The sequence below is a fragment of the Lycium barbarum genome, chromosome 3 (assembly GCF_019175385.1).
Source record: "Lycium barbarum isolate Lr01 chromosome 3, ASM1917538v2, whole genome shotgun sequence".
NCBI classification, from domain to species: domain Eukaryota; kingdom Viridiplantae; phylum Streptophyta; class Magnoliopsida; order Solanales; family Solanaceae; genus Lycium; species Lycium barbarum.
In genome coordinates, this window is record NC_083339.1 from 27,006,692 (window position 1) to 27,024,707 (window position 18,016).

General features: G+C 40.6%; 1 pseudogene; it reads right to left on the reverse strand.

Moving 5' to 3' along the window:
* Positions 1-1,124: 1,124 nt before the first annotated feature.
* Positions 1,125-3,323, reverse strand: LOC132630581 (putative wall-associated receptor kinase-like 16; annotated as a pseudogene).
* Between the last annotated feature and the right edge of the window lie 14,693 nt (positions 3,324-18,016).

The window sequence follows — 18,016 nt, forward strand, 5'->3', positions numbered from 1 at the left end:
TCGAGTTCACCTCTTTTTGAGGATGAGGGATCGGATAACTAGCTACTGGAGTAGCAAAATGATGTTTGGGGGTATTGCGAGTAATAAGATCCTCATGTTTGGTAGTGAATTCTTTCCACATGTGATTGATTTCCTACGTGGAGCTCTTGTACAACCTTGGTCGGCAAAGCTCTTGATGCTCGCAGGTTGCACAAACTACTTGCTAGTATGAATTACATGTGTTATTGACATAATGCTGCATTCGGTCTAGCCCATAATGAACGAAGTGGGAGATGTTGGATATTAAAACTAGGTCAGGGTCGCTCCATATGGGCTGACCCGGCCCGTTTGAAAAGGATAAGGATAGAAGTTATGGAATAACTTCCCTGAAGAGAAGTTACTGCAAAACGTGGTTAATTTAAGAGATGGGCAAATCAGTTTCCTGCTAATCTCTTGAACGCTCTTCTTAAGAAAATGAAAACCAGCTCTCTGTTCTTCTTCTTCTTCTTTCAAGAAGAAACCTTTGCTCATGTTGTGCTATATGTTAACACACATTTGAAAGGCATTTAGTTCGTGAAAACTAACCTCGTTTCCTAGTGAATCGAAGTTCGACTTGGTGTAACTTTTTTCGGTGGTGAGTTCAACGATTCTTCCGCTGCGTTATAAAGGTACACAATTCGTTGTTCTCACTCCACGATTTATTATTACAGTTTTAATTAAGAAATAAATAATAGATGTGCCTCTTATCTGATGTAAATGTGAGAGTTCTCAACTGAGTTGTTATCTGCGGCTAGTGCTTATTACCGGATTCCTCATAGATTAATATTTACAAGTACTATAAGTGAAAAAAAGAAGTGTGTGTATATATATATATATGTTAGAATAACGAAAAATAAAAATACATCTAAAAACTTTAATTTATCGAAGTTTCAAGCAAACAATTGCAGATATAATCGTCTCTTCGCAATGCAGTATACAAAACCCAAATACAAAGAGAAAATCTCAAATAACAAGAAAAACAGTTACAGGAGGATATCAACGTATGTAACATGGAGAAAGCAGGGGTGGGAAGGATTAGCAAATGCACAATATTTTCACCAATTATCATTTGGCCTTTATTTTAAATGTATCTATTGAGGCATATATTAACCATGTTGTCCAAAGAAGTTGCCGCTATTTGTCTTGGCATTAGAACTATATTTCTCAAGAGACATTGTGGATATTCGGATTAGACATATATAATTAATTGCAATTGTATATAGATCTGATAATTCATCCTTATTATCTTCATGTTCATGTTGATTAGCCCAAGGGGTTTTGGTGATATTTCTTAAACCTTCAAGATCCATTGCCACTTCCTTCATCGTAGGCCTATCTTCTCCATGCAAGTGAAGGAAACTTTTCACAAGTCCAGCCATCTTTTCTAGTTGGTCTAGACTTCCTTCCTTTATAAATTGGGGATCAAGAATTTGGAACAAACGATTCTTATTCATGGACAAAACAAAATACTCTGCCAAATTCTTGTCCTTTTCACTTGTATCCCTTGAAATAGGTTTCATATCGGTCAAACATTCTGCAAGAACTACTCCAAAACTATAAATATCACTTTTATTGGTCAATTGACTTGTCCTGAAATATTCAGGATTCAAATAACCTAATTTTCCTTGAACCAATGTAGCAACATGTGTTTAATCAATAGAGATTAATCTTGAAGCTCTGAAATCTGCAACTTTAGCTGTGTAAACATCATCCAGTAATATGTTAGAAGACTTGACATCTCCGTGAATTATTGGCATCCATATAAATGAATGAAGGTAAGCAAGTGCATTTGTTGTTTCAACAACAATTCTTAGCCTATGTTGCCAAGATAAACAAGTTGCTCCATTTTGGTTGTGGATATGCTGGTTAAGAGTTCCATGAGAAATGTATTCATAGACCAATAAAGGCACTTCTGCTTCCAAACAATACCCAAAGAGTCTCACCACATTTCGGTGATTGACTTGAGTGAGAATAAGCACCTCATTGATGAACTGTTCAATCTGACCCTCGTCCACAAACATATATTTTTTTGTTTTTTGGAACTATGCGATTATCAGGTAGAATACTTTTATATACAACCCCATTTCCACCACGACCAAGAATTCTATCACTGGCATAGTTGTTTGTAGCCTTCTTCAGCTCCTCAACGGTAAAAAATTTGACCGCTCCTACACCGCCCTTGTCGGAGGAAATTCATTGTTTCAAGAGCAAACCACCATTTTGCCCGGAGTTTGATGAGTTTCTTTTCTTGATACTAAAATAGAGCCAAGTTATCCCAACCACTAGGGACATAAAGCCAACTCCCAGACCTGTGTTAGTAAGAACAAATGAATTAGCAGTTTGGGGTTTTTATTTTGTTGCTGAACTACAATAAAGAGGTCAGAGGAATTTTTCTCACGCTACCATAGTAGTTGAAACTGAAAACTGCAATCCTTTCTAGTCATTTTCCGACTTGGAAAATATCATACTATAGCCTATATATGCAAGTATAGGAAAGTTATTTAAGAAATTTACCCACAAAAAACTTGATCCACGCGAGCTCAGCGTTTGGTGCAATACAACCACGACGATCCTTTTTGCCATCGCCAATGTGTCTTTTTGGACAAGAACATATGTAACTCCTCAATGCATTTATGCAAATTTTTTCACATGAATTGGTAATGGGATTTGCACGTTCATCAATATCTGGCATACAAAACAGAGAAAAATTAAGATAGTCTTGTATTAATCTTTGATGCTTCCTCTTGTTCATCTTTTTATTTCTCCTTCACTAGCACAAGCTGCGATTATACCTAGCAAGATGTGAAATGGTTGACTGAAAAGAAACACTACAATTTTTTTGTTAATGGAAACTAGGGGCATTTGAAAAAAATATTTAATCAGAAAACTAGAGCAGCATTCGTATCACGCCAAAGGTCTATCAGTAAAACTTAGTCCTTTTGGATGTATCTTGAACTCTTCCGCATTTAAAACAAGAAACAAATTGATGTTAAATCATACTATTCTTTATCGTATAAATCAATATTTGACGAAGTTGAAAAATCACACTCCCATGACAGTTAAGGTAAGGATTGCCTTCATATCTCAATTTACAGCTACACCGATAGCCATCTAATCCAGTGACAGAATTAACACAATGGCTATTATCTCGGCAAGCATAATCTTGTGTTTCTTCGCTCAACACAACTGAGATTTCCTATGGCCCAATCCAGTACAATGGGAATACTAGCCATTGCCCTCTCTACAAAATTCGTATCTTTAAGATCAGGCGAGCCCCGAAAAAGGAAGCGGCTCTTCTCACCCATAAACTCATATACACATCGATTGACACTTTGTAATAATGGATGCCTCCTCAATTCTTGGGGAAACTTCAATATTTCCTTCCCTATATAAACTCCAATTCCTTTTCAATATTCGTCTCACTCAAGTGAATTATTTCCTTCCTTTCTTGCACCTGTTTTTCCTTATAAAACCGCGAACTTGCATCCTAGAAAGAGCATACTCAAACTCACCATGGCCACTGTGCCGCTCAGCAATTCACGTTCAGTTCCTTCTTTTCGATCCTCGGAAAGTCCTCCCTCCCAGAGGTAAGGGAAAACCCTCGAGACTTCTGCTACCAGAGAGATTGATTTGGGATCTCTTGCTACAGAAATCTTACCCATCGACTGTGCGTACCTCGGGGATTTTTGAATTGACATCCGTAATGAGTCTGTAGGCGGGATTCTGGCTACGAATGAGTACCTCCCCTAAGTATATGCAGACTGTTGTTGGGGACCCGAGATTGTGGCCCTCCCAATTGGTACGATAGGCAGGATGACGTATCATGTTGAGGGGTACTCCATGGTCCATACTTACCCCTTCGCCATCGGGTTCTCGCTATCAGTCCCCCGTTTGATCGAGACCTTCTGTCGCATATATCAATTCTGCCTAAGACTACTCTATCCTCAACTGTGGAGGACCGTCTATTGCATACAAAATCTTTCTGACCGTGCTGGGCTTGACTTCACTGTCGACCACCTGGTGCAACTGTACTCTCCGTGTTTTTCCGAGGCGGGATGATCTGCTTGTTTCCCCAGGGCTCTCGCGAGCTAATCTCTAACGCCAAGGATGATTTTGACCAAGGCTGGTGTGACCGATTCATTATGATACGAACAGATCTTCTCCACCGTGCTTCCCCAGAGCCATTCCCGGAGACTTGGAACCATACTTGTAAGTCTAAATTCGCACCCTTCTTTTTTCCTTTCCTGCTTACACTTTGAAAGCACCGCCGTATAACTCGCTTTACTTTGCAGCTACTCCAGTAGAGCCCGACTTCGTGCAAGGAATGTTTGACTGGGTGATAGACCTCATACGTGCTACTTCAAGATTAGTTAGGACTTGGAAGAGCCTCACCGTCGAGTGATGGAAGGGAAAAAATCATGGTAAATCATATAACCCTACGCTAGAAATCCTCCGGATAATTCCATCAAGCGCAACCGCTCTATTTAATATCATGATCACCACCACCCGTAGATCGGGAGACCGGAAATGCAGAGACTGCAGCCCTTTGCACTCTGCCGGGACTTCAGCCGAAGGAATAGGTTCGCAGGTGAGATCCCGGCACCACATGCTTGAGGCATGGAGGGAGGTTCAGGATAACCGTGGTGTGGTGAATATTGAAGATGAGAATAAGAACCTTTCTACCCTCGGAGGGGCAGAGCCATTAAGATTCAACGAGGGACGGGCTGGCCCCAACTCTCCACTGATGCACCCAGGAACCTCCGAACCTAGGGCAAGCAATGCTCAATCTGGGCCCCTTGGACAGAACTTGATGCCTCTGCTGACCAGATCCTTATGAGCCATGCCAACGCCTCCTCTGCGGTAGCCGAAGCAAAGAAAACATCGAAGGAGGATTTGATAGTCGAAGAAAAACGCCAACTACGCTGTGAGGTAGAGATGTTCCGAGTGAGGTGCTATGAATCGAAGTCACTGAAGCACTCCCTTTGGCTAAGCTACGATGAAGTAAAGCAGAAACTGGACGAGCGAGAGAGGTCCCTCCGGCTTAAGGACTCTGATCATCAAAACCTTCAGGTAAGGAACCACCGATTGGAGAATAATCTAAAGACTGCTCGGGAACAATTTAAGTGTTTTGAAGCCTCTTGATCTCAGCTCCGAGCACGGCCAGCGAGGCTTCAACAGAGTCGAATTACTGAAGAGCACAATTGGCCTTTGGTTCGTGACCTTGCCATTTTGAAATCTCATCGGGACGCCTTCCAAGGAGCTCTAGACAATAAGTTGGACCTCTCTGAAGCCCTGTTGGATGCTGATGTGGATTTTGTGGCTACCGAATATGCAATGGAGAACTTTCAATCATTCGAGGATAGCAGATCTGACAGCGAGAACCTGGGGATCCTTTCTCATGACGGAGGTGATCCATCCTCCACTTAACTTTAAGCTTTAAGAATCTCTCGGGCCTGCGTGCCCCTATTTTGCTTCCGTGTTTTGAACAAATTTCCTTAAGCTTCTGTTGTGGAATGTGCCCGCGAAGTTGAGCTTACAGGCCTTATTCATGGGTGTTTATCTCTTTTCTGTTATACCCCGTATGTTTATACGACGAATTATTCGCAAGCAAATCGACCCAAGTTAAAGACGGAAATATTTTCGGACACGAAATAGGAATATTTAATTTCCAAGTTTAATTATCACATAAATTGTTTATAAATTCTATTTAGTATAAAAATATTATTGGAGATTAGGAATTAATTAATTGTGATTAGATTACTAAATGAGAATTAGTGATTAATTAAATTAATTAATTTAATTTTTAGTTTATGGGTCCCACCCGTTTTAATTAAAAAAGAAAAAAAAAACAAAAAAAAACAAATCAGAAAAATATCTGATAAGTCATGGTAGTGGACAAGGACACGTGTCCAATAAATGGACACCATATAAAAATACATTGCAATGATCAAATTGTTGTCATTTTTCATTTGCAAGTTGAAAAGAAAGAAAAAAAAAGGGGCGACACTTCCATGGCTGCTCGGCCAGCTATGGATGGAGGAAAAAAAAATTACTTTGTTGCTATTTTGGATCAAGTTCAAGTGATATACAAATTCAAGGAGGTGATAGCAACATTGGATTTTAAGTCGGAGAAGAAGAAATTGCGAAATTGGAGCAATTAAGAGTTGAAATTCCTCCGAGAAAATTAAGGTAAGATATTCTTGTTTTATGATGTAATTATGTTAATAGTGTTGTAATAGAGTTATTAAAATTGGATTGGACAAAATTGGAAGTAAGAAAATGCATGAAATCGATGTTATAGGAAATTGTGGGTTGAAATGGATTAAGAGAAGTTGTTGGGTTGTTAGAATTGTTATGGGCAGAATTGTGAGAATTTCGTACGTATATCTCTGTTGTTGGTATTTCTGTGTTAACAGGAGAATAATTGGAAACTCGGGTTAGGCGAATATATAGGGGAAGTGCTGCCCGATTTTCGTTAAGTCATTAACTAATAGAAAACCCTACCCGAGGTTGTGTAAGCTAAAGGATAAAGTCCTATAAAAAATGGGCTATAGATTTGTGGACTAGAAAGTATAGCTACTAACGATAACGTTACTCTTATATTAAATAGGCTAAAAGAGCGACGAGGCGAACGGATTTACGAATAGTCGCTAGCAGGTATGTAAAGTTGTCCCTTCTTTCTTTTGGCATGTCTTAGATTTAAGTGATGAATGATATGAGCCTTGGGGTAATCCTATTCATAAGTCTTGAGTGTGATTCATGATTCTTATTCACTTCTTGATGTTAGAACTCTCAAGTGATTGAGCTTCCCTCTTCAGTTTTCTATACGTTGGATAGTAGTCGATATATATATAAGCTCCTATTCTTGGAAACTCTATGATAGCTAATGTCTTTTACTTCTATAATCTATCTCATACTATGTTGACATGTGTCCATGATTCCTAAGGCTCTTTTGATATTATTTATGATGACATTCGAGGAATATTTGATATGATTGTCGCTATTGATACTCAGGTGTTAATCCCTTCTTCTTATTCTGTTTGAGTCTTGATAATGTTTTAAATTGCATATGGTTTCTCACTACTCTTCTCGTGCATGCCTCAATATGTCTTTCACCGAGTCCCGGGCTAGGTATGTTATCGTGCACAGTTTCACTGCATTGTTCACCGAGTGCCTCACTAGAGGGCCGGGTATGGTATATATATATATATATATATATATATATATATATATATATATATATATATATATATATATATATATATATATATATATAATGATATGATGATATAATGATATGTTATGGCGGCCAGGAGGGCATATGATGACTTTATTCACCGAGTCCCTCACTAGAGGGCCGGGTACGGTATATATGTATATGATGATGATATGATTATGTCACCGAGTCCCACAATGGGCCGGGTATGATATATGATATTGACATGCATGATTTATGTTTCAAAGGCTAGTGTTTTGGTATTCTGGACATTGTACTTGTTTTCTGTACTCCTTATTTCAGTTATGATCCTTTTTACTGTATTTCATGATTTATATACTCAGTACATATTCCGTACTGACCCCCTTTCTTCGGGGGCTGCGTTTTATGCCCGCAGGTACAGATAGCCGGTTGGTGACCCCTCAACATAGGACTCCTACTCAGCTGTTTTGGGAGAGCTCCGTTGTTCCGGAGTCTAGACTTTTGGTATAACTCTTATGATATATGTATATATGTTTATTCAGGGGTACGGCGGGGCCCTGTCCCTTCATATTTCGCTATTCGTACTTTTCGAGGTCTGTAGACATATGTGTGGGTTGTGTATAAGTTCTGTCCAGCTGTGTCTATACGATGTGCTATGGATATGTTTGTTTGTAATGGCAGCCTTGTCGGCTTGCATATGATGTGATATTGATATGTAGTGGCAGCCTTGTCGGCTTGCGTATCCTCTCGTGATATGATTAGCTGTGACTCCTCAGGAGACTGTTTATCTGGATATATAAACATGACGATGTTATGAACCTTGGAGTTCTTTTGCAAGTTTCCATATTGTTCTTGGATTCAGTTTGGCTATGTCTAACAGGTACGTATACGGGTGTCCAGGTCGGGCACTAGTCATGGCCCACGGGGTTGGGTCGTGACAGTTGGGCTAGGATTTGTGGCTAGGATAGGAATATACTTAGTCACCACATTCAATTAAATATCATAAACAAATTGCGCTCTTAACAGGTCAATTCCATAGGAATACAAGCGGCAAACTGTTTTGAATCGGCGAGTAGTGGTTCAGGAGAATACTACGAGATTAATAATCTGGTTAATTAGCAATCGTGAATAAAACTTCTAGAGTGAAGTATTTGCATGACTAAATACGATTGGTGAACCAACTACGATCTTGGAATACTCATATCTCTCTGATACACTCAAGCTTTGAACCAATATTTGCGAAGAAGTTGTTAGTTATTAAGTTAGTCCTTCTTTTTTTTGCATTAGTTTACAAAAGAATCAAACTGTCTACACACGTACTGGCGTAATTAGTAGTAGTAGTGCATTCTAGTTTAACCGTTGATTATAAGTCTATGTTGGTACGATATTCGACTATTAAAGTCACTATATTACTTGGCGACCAAGTATACTTGAGTGTGCATTTGAGAGCAACATGTTTTCGGCACCATTGCCGGGGAATTACACTCTCTCACAAAGAGCTTCACATGCAATATACGATGAACCATAAGCTTGCCATTAGTGTAAATACTCCACTAATATAAGCACGTTGAATCTAAGATCAAGTAGGACTTAACGGGTTGTAATGTAGGCTAAGGAATGGGTAGGAATTATTTGATTAAAATAGTGACTAAACTCCCTAAGAACTTTAATAACTACAACATAACCACTTAACACCAACCTTTTCAATAACTAACTTCTCAAACCAACCACACGTCATTCCCACAATGCACCCATTTTCTTAATTTTAAGAACCAATGTTTGTACACAAAAACTTGAAGGGAAAACTTATTTCTTTGTGCTACTATTTTCATTTTTTTTTCATTCCCAACTAGCTAAGCATATTCCTCCTCTACACAAGTGCAACAATATTCTATATCTTTAGTTCCGCTGAACACCACCCTTTTGTCTTTCCCAACTTCCATTTAGGTCAATTTTACAATTAAAGTTCTCTAAGAGTTACGGAATCAAAATTTAGGCCAATAAGAACAAAGGATACAATCTCATACAACAATTTCCAAAGAAGAAGTCCAAATGCTCAAAGGGGCTCACTAAGTGTATAACATCGGGTAGGTAAGAGAGAGTTCAAACTTGGCTAACAAAGAAATGCTTCTATAACTTCCTAGACCCAACTTACTTCATTTCGCTTTGCGTAAACATGAGGAAAGTTCTAGAAATCAATATAAAACATGGGATATCACGAAAAACATCTCTCACACACATGGCACATGATCAGCTCAAATTGTTCCATATCGGCCCTCAAATCAAGTAACAATAACACAAATTATCTTTAAGCCATTGGGTCACAAATGAGTCAAACGAACAAGCCTAAGTGTCTCAAAAGAGGTTATTTGCTTTACTACACATACTTATGAAATAAAAACTGAGAATTTCTCACTTTATCGATTTTGCACATAACCCGACACCTAGCATTCGAATGACCTTAAGGGCTTGAATTCTTTTCCTAACGACTAATTTTCCCTCAAGACAATCTCCATCCACCTATCATCGGGAAAAGCCTCTCCTATGATGAAAAAGAAAACTACCCGAATGATTTATGCTACTAATGAGGGTCTAAGAAGCTACAAATGGAAAATAAAAGAAAGCAAAATCTTTTTGACTTTTTCACGATTTTCATATTTTTTTACACTAAAAGTGAGTTCGAATCCTAAGACATAATCCTCCTTGTCCATAGATTCAGTTTGGTTATATGTAACAGGTTCGTATACGGGTGTCCAGTTCGGGCACTAGTCATGGCCCACGGGGTTGGGTCGTGACATTTTCACCCTGCCCCGGGCCTTGAAAGCCCGAAAAGACTTTATTTAATGCAATGACCTTATGCTTTTAATGACTAGCTTCTTATTTTGCTTGTGCATTCTTTATCACTCTAAATAAGATTCATAAAATCCCGTTTCGAAGGGTAAAATGACTGGCCTTATGATTTTGAGGTCCCAGAGCTTTTGTTTTAGTCTCGGCACCTCGAAATATTAGTAGTTTGTTTCTTCACTTATTACCAGGCTACCCATTCCCTGTAAGGCTTACAATCATTGTTTCCAGTTGTCATGCTAGACAAAATTTCATTTGGTTGCTATTATGTCTAAATTTTAACCTTCTTTCCTTTATCCTTTAAGTCTTGGAAGAGGTTTTTTAATAAGAGAGGGCCTTTATTTTTTGGTGCTGTAGAAAAAGACGTCTCCAATTCATTTTGGCACGAGTTTTTGGTATGCTTAAAATTGCATCCGTTTAATGTATTCACTTTCTGTGGCGAAGATTTTCAAAATAAGGTAAAATTTTATTAATTCCTCCAACTTTCTAACATAAGTACGGCTGCCATCTAGTGTGGTCAGTCTGGTTACACATCGTTACATTCTTTGCCTAGGCAGTCCCTGGTGAAGGGTGCAAACTCAAACGTTTAACTCTTGAGCCAAGTCTAAATCTTATAGCTCCATACCAGTACACATATAGCCCCCCCCCCCCCCCCCACCCAGTGATTGGGAGTAAAGGATGAAGTTCCAAGAACTTGAGAATGCCTTCCGGGAAAACGTTTGAACAACCAAACTGCGCTGCGTGCCGAAAAACAAAATTGGGACAAAAATCGGACGAAGGAAAAAAGAGTGCAACACTGCCGGTAGCGGTTTCTCCGGTTAAACATAATACCCTTTAAGGAAGCTAACGTTCTAATTTCTTAGGAGCTTGTTTCCGTTTCCATCTTCGAGCTGGTACGAACCCTTACCTATAATGCCGGTTACCTTGTAGGGACCCACCTAATTTGGCATAAGCTTTCCAGCATTGACATCTCAAGTATTTTGCGTCACCTTCCGAAGTACCAATTCGATGAGCTTAAAATGCCAGAGGTTAGCATGACGGTTGTAATAACGTTCCATCTGCTACTTTTGGGAGATCATCTGAACATACGCCAGATCCCTGTGTTCTTCTAGGAAATCTAATACCAACATTGCTTCCTAATTGGGTTGCTCTTGTGCCCGATCGTGCTTTGGACTAGGGGTACCGACTTTCACTAGAATCAATGCCTCCGCCCCATATACTAGGGAGAAAGGAATTTCTCCGGTGCTCGATTTTGCCGTTGTTCTATAAGTCAAAAGCACCTCCGGTAGCTTGGACGGCCAAGAACCCTTGGCGTCCTCTAACTTTTTCTTCAAATTCTGGATGATCGTTTTGTTTGTTGATTTAGCCTAACCATTCGCACTGGGGTGATACGGAGAAGAAGTTATGCACTTGATGTTCAAATCCTCCAGGAACTTAGTGACCTTGGATCCAATGAACTATGGGCTATTGTCACAAGTTATCTCCTTCGGGATTTTGAACCAACAGATTATGTGCTGCCATATAAAGTCGATCACCTCCTTCTCTCGGTCCTTCTTGTATGTTGCTGCTTTGACCCACTTAGTGAAATAGTGTTTTACCATCAGCATGAAACGCACCTGTCCAGGTCCTGCCGGTAGAGGTCCGACGATGTCCATCCCTCACTTCATGATTGGCCAAGGGGAAATCATCGGATGCAGCTCTTCGCCCAGTTGATCTAGCATTTGAGCATATCGCTGACACTTATCGCATTTGTGAATGAACGACTTTGCATCCTCCTCCATCCTAGGCCAATAATATCCATCCCGAAGCAATTTCTTAGTGAGTCAGATTCGTCAGGCCCTATACACCTCGCCATTAGATCGAAGAAACATCTCTGGTGAAGAAAACCATCCACGATGCAGTATCGAGCTGCCTTACCTTACAAAGCCCGCGATACCTTTAGATCTTCTGGAAACTTTTCGTGATTGAGATAGTCCAAAAATTCATTCCGCCAATCCCAAACTAGGCTTGTAGAGTTGATCTCATAACAAGCCTATCTAGTCCAATGCCGAATGTAGCAATTGGACAACTGATTTGGAACTCGAGCCCGATGCCTCCATTGAAGATCCCAAATTGGCAAGTGCATCAGCTTCTATATTCTCTTCTCTAGGCACGTGCACCACATTCTACTATTGGAACCGGATAAGAAATTTTAGCACCTTCTTAAGGTGCCGTTGCATGCGCTCCTCTTTGGCCTCGAACACCCTATGCACTTGATTTACTACCAAAAGGGAGTCACACTTTACCTCAAGGACTTCTGCACCTAGTCCTCGGGCTAGCTCGAGACCTATAATCAAGGCTTCGTACTCCGCTTCATTGTTAGTTAGAGGCACGTTACTAATTGCTTGCCTCAAAATTTCTCCTGTTGGGGTGTGGATGACCACACCCAGCCCCGTTCCTTTTACGTTGGATGCCCCATTGATATAGAGCATCCATACTCGAGGTGCAGCCCCCGGTACCAAGGAAGCCTCCTTCTCGGCTTGGGGAGTTACAATCGGGCTGAAATTAGCCACAAAGTCCGTGAGGACTGGTGATTTGATCACAGTACGGGGCTTATAGTCAATATTAAATTCACTTAACTCGACCGCCCACTTTGCCAACCGCCCTGATAATTCGGGTTTGCGAAGCACATTCTGTAAAGAGAACATGGTCACAACGACAATTGGATGACATTGGAAATATGGTCGAAGCTTTCGCGAAGCCATTACTAGAGCAAAGGCCAGTCTTTCTAAGAGAGGGTACTGTGTTTTGGCCCCAGACATAACTCGGCTTACATAATAAACAGAAAATTGAATACCTTGGTCTTCTCGCATCCGGACAATACTTACCGCTACTTCTGTGACGACCAAGTAAACTAACAATAGCTCCCCGTCTTTCGACTTAGACATGAGCAGAAGGGAGGACAAGTATGCTTTGAGGTCTTGCAGCGCCTGCTAACATTCCAGTGTCCATTCAAAGTCGTTCTTGTTTTCGAGCAAAGAGAAAAACTTGTGGCACTTCTCCGAAGACCTGGATATAAACCTGCTAAGCGCGGCTATGCGGCCATTTAACCATTGCACCATTTTCACATCCTCTAGCATATTCGGAATGTCCTCGATACCCTTTATCTTCTCTATATTTATTTCAATCCCCCTCTGAGAGACAAGGAAACCTAGGAACTTCCCAAATCTGACTCCGAATGCACATTTCTCGGGATTTAGCTTAATTTTGTACTGCCTCAGGACCTCAAACATCTCCTGTAAATGACTTAGGCGGCCCCTTATATGCAGACTCTTGACCAAGATATCATTAATATATACTTCCATTGTTTTCCATATTTGTTGCTCAAACATTTTGTTTACAAGTATCTAGTAAGTAGCTCCAGCATTCTTCAAACCAAAGGGCATTACATTATAGCAGTAAGTACTGAAATTGGTGATGAAGGAGGTTTTCTCTCGATCCTCGGGATGCATCCTTATTTGATTATACCCGAAGTAAGCATCGACAAAACTCATTACTTCGTGACCAGTCATGGCATCGATCATTTGATCGATGCTCAAAAGTAGAAATGAATCATTCAGACATGTTTTATTCATGTTTTTAAAATCTATGCACATTCTAAATTTATTGCCTTTTTTTGGTACTACAACTACGTTTGCCAACCAATCTGCATATTTCACTTCTCGAATAGATCCTATATTCAAAAAATGAGATACCTCTTCTTTGACAAACCTGCTTCGGACTTCAGCAATGGCTCGCTTCTTCTGCTGAACCGGTGGAAAAATGAGGTCCAGCACAAGCTTGTGGGTTGCCACATCCGAGGGTATACCTGTCATATTCTTATGGAACCAGGAAAAACATCACTGTCATCTCTCAAATAATTAAGTATTACCTCCTTGAGCTCCAGGGTCAGCCCCGTGCCCAGATATACCTTCCGTTTGGGTTGATCTAGATGTAAAGAAATTTTATCGAGCTCCTCAGCCGTAGACTTGGTGGCATCTAAGTCGTCGGGAGGCTGGAAGTATCTTGGGACTCCGTACTCATCTTCAACCTCTTCCGGTCCCACATCATTTTCGTTCTCCGTCGGAACCTGCTGAGCTGCAGTCGATGCGGGTTCCGGATTTTGTAATTGCAATTCGTCAGGTACAGCTGGACTTTGAACTGCTGCAGGTTCCTCAATCGCGAACATCTCCTTCGACGCCGGCTACTCTCCCCGGATCTGCCTGATCCTCCATGTGGCAGGAAATTTGAGCAGCAAATGCAATGTTGAGGGGACTGCCTTTGTGTCGTGGAGCCATGACCTCCCAAATATTGCCTTATATTGCATATCACCGTCGATTACATAGAGCTTTGTCACCTTGGTGACTCCTCCGGCTTCCACTGGTAAGTCAATCTCACCTTTAGTTGTTTCGCTGGACATATTGTAGCCATCAAGGGTCCTTGCTATCGGTATGATTTTCTCCAGGAGACCTATCACCTCTACTACTTTCCTGCGGAGAATATTAGCTGAACTCCCCAGATCAACTAATATACACTTCACCCGAGGAGGGTATGGTTGGAATCTATTCTTCGGCGAATTTTGATCTGGCTTGAAACCTTTGTCCATCTTGGTAGGGGGATTTATCAAGGGAGCCCTCAGTAAGTTATCTTTGATCCGGATGTTCGACTCATATCTGTTGTGCACGTCCTCCCAGGTAGTAGCCTGGAACTCCAGGAGGTTCTCTTTGAGCTTTCAGGAAGCATCCGAACTTAAGGGGTTTAATCCCTTAGTGAAGGCCTCAGCTGCCCACTCATCCGGTACAACAGATAAAAGCATACGTTCATTCTGGAACCGTGTAACGAAGTCAAGGAGGAGCTCAGATTCTCCCTGTGCGATATGGAAGATATCTACCTTCTTGGTTTTCACCTTTCTAGCACCGACATGGGATTTGATAAATGCAAAGGCTAGCATGGAAAAAGAGGTAATTGAATGCTTCGACAGTTAGGCATACCTTGTCATAGCCCCCCGGGCGAGAGTCTCACCAAATTTTTTGATCAGAACAGACTCGATCTCCTTCTCCTTCAAGTCGTTGCCTTTCAATTCCATTGTGTGAGCCATGATATACTATTGTGGATCTGTCGTTCCATTATACTTGGGAATGTAGGGCATCTTTAACCTCTTCGGGATCAAGTCCGGAGTGGCCTCACGTTTGTACGCCCGTTGAATGTACTTCCTTGCGTCGGAAGGCCACCAGAGGAGCCTCAAGAATTTGGCTCAAACTCCTTTGGAATTCTTTGGCATTCTTCTCGGCCTCCTTGGAAGTTTGGTCTATCTTCCAAGTGATTTCTCTTATGAACCGCTTGACTTCGTCTTAGAAAGGGTCGCCGGGAGCGGACTCACTACCGGAGGCATCCTCGTTCCTCCCTATGGTTTGTGGTTTACCATTAGCGGCAATGTTTCCACTGGTAGGAGTGGTAGGGATTCTAATGGGAGCCACGACTCTGGCTAGCGGACTGGACACGATAGACGCGATGGTTTGTCTCATCTAACTCATCTCCTCCCTCATCGAGTAATATTGCTCCCCCATGATCTGTATTACCTCTGCGTCAGTCTCGTCTGTAGGAATACCATCCTGGGTGGTATCGCGATCTTTCTCCTCTCCTACTACCTCAGCATTTGGATCCTGAGGATGCACACCATCCAATGGTACCTGGAGAGGCGCGCCATCTAGACCTAGCGGAGGGTTGCTCGCATTTTTTACAGTACTCGTGTTGTCGTTTGCTCCTGTCATACCTCAAATGGATACTTAGGAAAATGCAAAACTCAAGGAAAATTAGTAAGACAAACGATAGTCACAGTGACAACCACAACTGTCCTGGCCCCACAGTGGGCGCCAAACTGTTTACCTCGAAAATGGTTTAGTTGAATTTGTGTTCGAGGTTAAGGACACGTGCAGTATAATATGCAAGTAAATTGAATATAAACGAAATAAAGCAAAGATAGGTTAAGATTAGCCTGATCCTTGATTGAGCCTGGTGCTAGTTCCTCCAGCCTAGCTTGTGATTACACACTTAGTAAAACAGTAAAGAACTTAAGAAATGAAGAAATTGTGTATAAGTGGTGTGTATTCCTCTTGATGTTCGTGTGTTACAATGGGAATGACAATCTCTATTTATACTAAGAGCTAGGGGCACATATTCCATGTATTACGCCCCTGCCCTTAATGAGTATTAAATGGATATTAATAATGAGCAATAAAGAAGACCATTAAGCCTAATAAAACTAGGAGATAACATTCAACCCAATCTGTAATGGCAGCCTATTGACCTCTCCTCCGGAGCTATTCCAACAGTCTCCCGGACCAAGTGGTTCCTCCGGTGCAATGACATTTCCTCCGATGACACTCAATGCTGACTCATTTTTTACTTATCCTTAAGCCATATAGCCTAACGGTATAGGTCCAGCTGTGTTGTATGAATTTAGCCCAATACATCTATGCCCTAAATTAAGTCAGTGTTACACTTTGTCTTCCACGTCTGTCCAACTTCTGAACTATTTGAGTCTCTAATTTCAATCACTCACCAATAAGATTGTACGTAATGGCTTGGACTGTCAATTTGGCCGCAGTTATAAATTGCCCAATTTTATGTCTTTCATTCTTTTCAAATTGTTTGAGAGGAACATGTCTCGTACTTGTTACCCAAGTTTGATAAATTTAAATTTTTTCTTATGAAGGTGGTATTGTCATGGCACAAATCCGGCACCTAGGCGCAACAGGGCACCTGGCGATCTACTACCCACAAGGCGAATCCTCTAAGCTATAGCATGTGAATAAAATGGATAAAGAGAGTATAAATATAGTTATAACAGTCTCAATATAATAGATAAGTGCAGAAACGTTAAAGATACAAACTCTGCCCACACAATCTTAAAGTAGGTAAGTCATGGAGCAACTAATATCTGAAATACAAGATACGAGACGCAAATCGATAATAAAAAAAATACTAAGCCTGCTAAGAAGAAGTGGCCACCATATAGAGAAACTAACTTGCCTTGCGGTTTGTGATATTACATTTATCTCACTCATTTTAATTTCTTTATAACAATTATTTTTACAAATTTATTGTTAATTTAAAAAAATTGTGATATGACTAATTGGATGAAATACCTTATAAGTTATCAAGGTACATTTAAATTATGGTGTTTAAATGAATCACTTAAGCCAATTCTTTGTTGGGAAGAAACAAGCAATAATCAAATTGCACGACGAGGTAACAACGGAAGAAATACCCAAGTCGAAATTTCCCACACTATTTGAACCAAGAAAAGAAAATAAACACTAGCACAAATGGAAATCCAGGCAGCAGCTATACCAACAATAAAATAGCAAAGCAAGCAAAAATAAATTGAATGAAAGAGACACCAAATTTACGTGGTAAAACCCCTTCAAGGTGTAGAGGAAACATCCACGAGACCTCCGGCCCACAAAAGCTCCACTATAATCAACAAGAGTTACAACAATTTTCTCCAAATGGCTACAACAACAAAGCCAAGCACGGAGCATAAATACATAAAAGATAGCACCAAAACTAGCGAAGAAAGGAGAGAAATCACCCCCAAAAACGAGCTACTGTTCGTACTCGAAAACTGAAGCTACAGACCACAAAATTTGATCTCCACCGTTGCAGTCGAAGAACCAGGTGTTGAGAATCCGCAGTGCAAACTTCAGCATGATCCAACGGCTAACAAATCGAAAAATGCAATTTAAAGCGGACTGCTATAGCAAAATATTTCTGGACGAAAATCTGCTTTCTCTCTCACGTTTTTATTTCTATATGGCTGCTATGAATTCACTCTTGTGTTCTCAAAATAAGACCTAAATTGATCCTATATATAGAGGAAATTTTGGGGAAAATTGGCCTGGTCCAAATTGGATTGGGTTTTATTAATCCAATTCC